Source organism: Syngnathus typhle, unplaced genomic scaffold (genome assembly GCF_033458585.1).
Source record: "Syngnathus typhle isolate RoL2023-S1 ecotype Sweden unplaced genomic scaffold, RoL_Styp_1.0 HiC_scaffold_53, whole genome shotgun sequence".
In the NCBI taxonomy this organism is placed as follows: Eukaryota; Metazoa; Chordata; class Actinopteri; order Syngnathiformes; family Syngnathidae; genus Syngnathus; species Syngnathus typhle.
In genome coordinates, this window is record NW_026871959.1 from 445001 (window position 1) to 452479 (window position 7479).

Genomic DNA, 7479 nt, shown 5'->3' on the forward strand with positions numbered 1-7479 from the left:
AGGCTGTTAAAACATGCCACAGCAGGCCCAGTGGAAACGCTCTCATTGATGAACGTGGCAGCGACTAGCTGTAGTGACTGCAGCACATGCTACCGTAATTAACATTTACATTTGAGGCAAAACTGATTTATTAAAACATTCCCCTCTGTTAAAAGCTGGTTTTCAGCGACCAAACAAACACAACACAGCACCAGTAAAGTTGACCCTTTTTAGTCTGACTGCCCACTACATTACCTACATTACCCATTAATCAGAGTTATTAACCACACCTGTATGATCAGAGCCTCGGACACTCGTCTCGGTGCAGTGGCACAGGGAGTCTGCCACACAGGCACCCAACTGCAATTGTTTAGGCTAATTATTTCACTCTAGCCGTGGCTCCTACGCAAAGTGCGGGGTTTATTGCATGAATTAACTCCTCACTTCGTGTTGGAGCCAAAGTTCATCCTGTCGGGGCTTATTTCTCCATAACAACCTCTGAACTGTTTATCCCTTACTTATTCTAGAGGGTTATGGTTAGGATTAGGGTTAAGGTTAGATTAATGGACGCAGAAATTAACAAGTGTATGGTCGGAGAAATGGGAAGAGGGAGTATTGGGCAGTCGGACTGATGCCATGCACCCGCCATGAACTTCAAGTTAGCTTGTTAACATGTGCTAACGTTAGCCCCAAACTATATTCGACAGTTAAATATGAAGCCTTGTTTATACAACCTCTCAAGCACGCGTGAGACTTGGTAAAATGCAAAGGATAACATAGGAAACCGTTTTTTTATTAATGTTTATTTTCTAGCAAGTGGTAACGTTAGTGGTGAAGTTAACATTGCATTAAAAAAAAAAATCCAAACGTTCGCTGTCCAGTGCCAACCACAAAAAATGCTTAGCAAAGTTACATAAATATTCTCAGCAGATGTTTAATTCAATGTTATTGTTCCTACAAGTTTGATTTTGTAGCTTACCTCTCGTGTAAAAGTCCAACTCCGCACCCATTCCTGATTCCAGCAGCGAAATAAACGACGGTTGACCACGCCACGCACAGGAGACTATTGATTGATGCACGGGTTCACCCTGCTGAAAGCCCAGGGGCATAACACATGGGGTTACCTGGACTGAAGTCCAGGGGCCTATCAAGCAAGTTAACTCGGCCGAGATGCACTTTACATCTCTACAGAGTTGATTTGCTTAGGTTGGAATAACTCTGTTAAATAACTCCAACACTGAACACCATTTTAATCAGAATGTGTTAAAATGACACTTTGAGAGTTGAAATCAACTCTGACATGTTTAACCCTGAAATTTCAACACTCCAGTTTTTGCTGTGTAATAAACTCGGCACTCTAAAGCACCCGAGAGCGTTTTTTTCGATGCCAACCTAACCAGAGTGACGGGAGCGGCACAATTCAGAAAAAGCGCTCAGCTCGCCGAGAAAATGCGATTTAAGCAATAAAATTAAAAATGCTTATAAAACATAAACCAAACGTTGGAGGATGTCATTTCTTAATGCGCAGTAATAAACTCGGCACTCTAAAGCACCCGAGAGCGTTTTTTTCGATGCCAACCTAACCAGAGTGACGGGAGCGGCACAATTCAGAAAAAGTGCTCAGCTCGCCGAGAAAATGCGATTTAGGCAATAAAATTAAAAATGCTTATAAAACATAAACCAAACGTTGGAGGTGGTCATTTCTTAATGCGCAGTAATAAACTCGGCACTCTAAAGCACCCGAGAGCGTTTTTTTCGATGCCAACCTAACCAGAGTGACGGGAGCGGCACAATTCAGAAAAAGCGCTCAGCTCACCGAGAAAATGCGATTTAAGCAATAAAATTAAAAATGCTTATAAAACATAAACCAAACGTTGGAGGTGGTCATTTCTTCATGCGCAGTGAATAACTCGGCACTCTAAAGCACCCAGAGCGTTTTTTTCGATGCCAAGTGACGGGAGCGGCACAATTCAGAAAAAGTGCTCAGCTCGCCGAGAAAATGCGATTTAAGCAATAAAATTAAAAATGCTTATAAAACATAAACCAAACGTTGGAGGTGGTCATTTCTTAATGCGCAGTAATAAACTCGGCACTCTAAAGCACCCGAGAGCGTTTTTTTCGATGCCAACCTAACCAGAGTGACGGGAGCGGCACAATTCAGAAAAAGTGCTCAGCTCGCCGAGAAAATGCGATTTAAGCAATAAAATTAAAAATGCTTATAAAACATAAACCAAACGTTGGAGGTGGTCATTTCTTAATGCGCAGTAATAAACTCGGCACTCTAAAGCACCCGAGAGCGTTTTTTTCGATGCCAACCTAACCAGAGTGACGGGAGCGGCACAATTCAGAAAAAGTGCTCAGCTCGCCGAGAAAATGCGATTTAAGCAATAAAATTAAAAATGCTTATTAAACATAAACCAAACGTTGGAGGTGGTCATTTCTTCATGCGCAGTGAATAACTCGGCACTCTAAAGCACCCGATAGCGTTTTTTTCGATGCCAACCTAACCAGAGTGACGGGAGCGGCACAATTCAGAAAAAGTGCTCAGCTCGCCGAGAAAATGCGATTTAAGCAATAAAATTAAAAATGCTTATAAAACATAAACCAAACGTTGGAGGTGGTCATTTCTTAATGCGCAGTAATAAACTCGGCACTCTAAAGCACCCGAGAGCGTTTTTTTCGATGCCAACCTAACCAGAGTGACGGGAGCGGCACAATTCAGAAAAAGTGCTCAGCTCGCCGAGAAAATGCGATTTAAGCAATAAAATTAAAAATGCTTATAAAACATAAACCAAACGTTGGAGGTGGTCATTTCTTAATGCGCAGTAATAAACTCGGCACTCTAAAGCACCCGAGAGCGTTTTTTTCGATGCCAACCTAACCAGAGTTACGGGAGCGGCACAATTCAGAAAAAGCGCTCAGCTCGCCGAGAAAATGCGATTTAAGCAATAAAATTAAAAATGCTTATAAAACATAAACCAAACGTTGGAGGTGGTCATTTCTTCATGCGCAGTGAATAACTCGGCACTCTAAAGCACCCGAGAGCGTTTTTTTCGATGCCAACCTAACCAGAGTGACGGGAGCGGCACAATTCAGAAAAAGTGCTCAGCTCGCCGAGAAAATGCGATTTAAGCAATAAAATTTAAAATGCTTATAAAACATAAACCAAACGTTGGAGGTGGTCATTTCTTAATGCGCAGTAATAAACTCGGCACTCTAAAGCACCCGTGAGCGTTTTTTTCGATGCCAACCTAACCAGAGTGACGGGAGCGGCACAATTCAGAAAAAGTGCTCAGCTCGCCGAGAAAATGCGATTTAAGCAATAAAATTAAAAATGCTTATTAAACATAAACCAAACGTTGGAGGTGGTCATTTCTTCATGCGCAGTGAATAACTCGGCACTCTAAAGCACCCGATAGCGTTTTTTTCGATGCCAACCTAACCAGAGTGACGGGAGCGGCACAATTCAGAAAAAGTGCTCAGCTCGCCGAGAAAATGCGATTTAAGCAATAAAATTAAAAATGCTTATAAAACATAAACCAAACGTTGGAGGTGGTCATTTCTAAATGCGCAGTAATAAACTCGGCACTCTAAAGCACCCGAGAGCGTTTTTTTCGATGCCAACCTAACCAGAGTGACGGGAGCGGCACAATTCAGAAAAAGTGCTCAGCTCGCCGAGAAAATGCGATTTAAGCAATAAAATTAAAAATGCTTATAAAACATAAACCAAACGTTGGAGGTGGTCATTTCTTAATGCGCAGTAATAAACTCGGCACTCTAAAGCACCCGAGAGCGTTTTTTTCGATGCCAACCTAACCAGAGTTACGGGAGCGGCACAATTCAGAAAAAGCGCTCAGCTCGCCGAGAAAATGCGATTTAAGCAATAAAATTAAAAATGCTTATAAAACATAAACCAAACGTTGGAGGTGGTCATTTCTTCATGCGCAGTGAATAACTCGGCACTCTAAAGCACCCGAGAGCGTTTTTTTCGATGCCAACCTAACCAGAGTGACGGGAGCGGCACAATTCAGAAAAAGTGCTCAGCTCGCCGAGAAAATGCGATTTAAGCAATAAAATTAAAAATGCTTATAAAACATAAACCAAACGTTGGAGGTGGTCATTTCTTAATGCGCAGTAATAAACTCGGCACTCTAAAGCACCCGTGAGCGTTTTTTTCGATGCCAACCTAACCAGAGTGACGGGAGCGGCACAATTCAGAAAAAGTGCTCAGCTCGCCGAGAAATTGCGATTTAAGCAATAAAATTAAAAATGCTTATAAAACATAAACCAAACGTTGGAGGTGGTCTTTTCTTCATGCGCAGTGATAAAGTCGGCACTCTAAAGCACCCGAGAGCGTTTTTTTCGATGCCAACCTAACCAGTGACGGGAGCGGCACAATTCAGAAAAAGTGCTCAGCTCGCTGAGAAAATGCGATTTAAGCAATAAAATTAAAAATGCTTATTAAACATAAACCAAACGTTGGAGGTGGTCATTTCTTCATGCGCAGTAATAAACTCGGCACTCTAAAGCACCCGAGAGCGTTTTTTTCGATGCCAACCTAACCAGAGTGACGGGAGCGGCACAATTCAGAAAAAGTGCTCAGCTCGCCGAGAAAATGCGATTTAAGCAATAAAATTAAAAATGCTTATTAAACATAAACCAAACGTTGGAGGTGGTCATTTCTTCATGCGCAGTGAATAACTCGGCACTCTAAAGCACCCGAGAGCGTTTTTTTCGATGCCAACCTAACCAGAGTGACGGGAGCGGCACAATTCAGAAAAAGCGCTCAGCTCGCCGAGAAAATGCGATTTAAGCAATAAAATTAAAAATGCTTATAAAACATAAACCAAACGTTGGAGGTGGTCATTTCTTCATGCGCAGTGAATAACTCGGCACTCTAAAGCACCCGAGAGCGTTTTTTTCGATGCCAACCTAACCAGAGTGACGGGAGCGGCACAATTCAGAAAAAGTGCTCAGCTCGCCGAGAAAATGCGATTTAAGCAATAAAATTAAAAATGCTTATAAAACATAAACCAAACGTTGGAGGTGGTCATTTCTTAATGCGCAGTAATAAACTCGGCACTCTAAAGCACCCGAGAGCGTTTATTTTCGATGCGCCCCTAACCAGAGTGACGGGAGCGGCACAATTCAGAAAAAGTGCTCAGCTCGCCGAGAAAATGCGATTTAAGCAATAAAATTAAAAATGCTTATATAACATAAACCAAACGTTGGAAGTGGTCATTTCTTCATGCGCAGTGATAAACTCGGCACTCTAAAGCACCCGAGAGCGTTTTTTTCGATGCCAACCTAACCAGAGTTACGGGAGCGGCACAATTCAGAAAAAGCGCTCAGCTCGCCGAGAAAATGCGATTTAAGCAATAAAATTAAAAATGCTTATAAAACATAAACCAAACGTTGGAGTGTCATTTCTTCATGCGCAGTGATAAACTCGGCACTCTAAAGCACCCGAGAGCGTTTTTTCGATGCCAACCTAACCAGAGTGACGGGAGCGGCACAATTCAGAAAAAGCGCTCAGCTCGCCGAGAAAATGCGATTTAAGCAATAAAATTAAAAATGCTTATAAAACATAAACCAAACGTTGGAGGTGGTCATTTCTTCATGCGCAGTGATAAACTCGGCACTCTAAAGCACCCGAGAGCGTTTTTTTTTCGATGCCAACCTAACCAGAGTGACGGGAGCGGCACAATTCAGAAAAAGTGCTCAGCTCGCCGAGAAAATGCGATTTAAGCAATAAAATTAAAAATGCTTATAAAACATAAACCAAACGTTGGAGGTGGTCATTTCTTCATGCGCAGTGAATAACTCGGCACTCTAAAGCACCCGAGAGCGTTTTTTTCGATGCCAACCTAACCAGAGTGACGGGAGCGGCACAATTCAGAAAAAGTGCTCAGCTCGCCGAAAAAATGCGATTTAAGCAATAAAATTAAAAATGCTTATAAAACATAAACCAAACGTTGGAGGTGGTCATTTCTTAATGCGCAGTAATAAACTCGGCACTCTAAAGCACCCGAGAGCGTTTTTTTCGATGCCAACCTAACCAGAGTGACGGGAGTGGCACAATTCAGAAAAAGTGCTCAGCTCGCCGAGAAAATGCGATTTAAGCAATAAAATTAAAAATGCTTATAAAACATAAACCAAACGTTGGAGGTGGTCATTTCTTAATGCGCAGTAATAAACTCGGCACTCTAAAGCACCCGAGAGCGTTTTTTTCGATGCCAACCTAACCAGAGTGACGGGAGCGGCACAATTCAGAAAAAGTGCTCAGCTCGCCGAGAAAATGCGATTTAAGCAATAAAATTAAAAATGCTTATAAAACATAAACCAAACGTTGGAGGTGGTCATTTCTTCATGCGCAGTGATAAACTCGGCACTCTAGAGCACCCGAGAGCGTTTTTTTCGATGCCAACCTAACCAGAGTGACGGGAGCGGCACAATTCAGAAAAAGCGCTCAGCTCGCCGAGAAAATGCGATTTAAGCAATAAAATTAAAAATGCTTATAAAACATAAACCAAACGTTGGAGGTGGTCATTTCTTCATGCGCAGTGATAAACTCGGAACTCTAAAGCACCCGAGAGCGTTTTTTTCGATGCCAACCTAACCAGAGTGACGGGAGCGGCACAATTCAGAAAAAGTGCTCAGCTCGCCGAGAAAATGCGATTTAAGCAATAAAATTAAAAATGCTTACAAAACATAAACCAAACGTTGGAGGTGGTCATTTCTTAATGCGCAGTAATAAACTCGGCACTCTAAAGCACCCGTGAGCGTTTTTTTCGATGCCAACCTAACCAGAGTGACGGGAGCGGCACAATTCAGAAAAAGTGCTCAGCTCGCCGAGAAAATGCGATTTAAGCAATAAAATTAAAAATGCTTATAAAACATAAACCAAACGTTGGAGGTGGTCATTTCTTCATGCGCAGTGATAAAGTCGGCACTCTAAAGCACCCGAGAGCGTTTTTTTCGATGCCAACCTAACCAGTGACGGGAGCGGCACAATTCAGAAAAAGTGCTCAGCTCGCTGAGAAAATGCGATTTAAGCAATAAAATTAAAAATGCTTATTAAACATAAACCAAACGTTGGAGGTGGTCATTTCTTCATGCGCAGTGATAAACTCGGCACTCTAAAGCACCCGAGAGCGTTTTTTTTCGATGCCAACCTAACCAGAGTGACGGGAGCGGCACAATTCAGAAAAAGTGCTCAGCTCGCCGAGAAAATGCGATTTAAGCAATAAAATTAAAAATGCTTATAAAACATAAACCAAACGTTGGAGGTGGTCATTTCTTAATGCGCAGTAATAAACTCGGCACTCTAAAGCACCCGAGAGCGTTTTTTTCGATGCCAACCTAACCAGAGTGACGGGAGCGGCACAATTCAGAAAAAGTGCTCAGCTCGCCGAGAAAATGCGATTTAAGCAATAAAATTAAAAATGCTTATTAAACATAAACCAAACGTTGGAGGTGGTCATTTCTTCATGCGCAGTG

General features: G+C 42.2%; 1 long non-coding RNA gene across 1 annotated transcript in view; it reads right to left on the reverse strand.

Annotated features, from left to right (window-relative positions):
- Nucleotides 1-1319, reverse strand: part of LOC133148312 (uncharacterized) — a 3235-nt gene extending 1916 nt beyond the window's left edge. The window contains exon 1 of the long non-coding RNA XR_009712512.1: nucleotides 959-1319. This is a non-coding gene — a long non-coding RNA (uncharacterized LOC133148312). The remainder of the gene's footprint in view (nucleotides 1-958) is intronic.
- Nucleotides 1320-7479: the final 6160 nt, after the last annotated feature.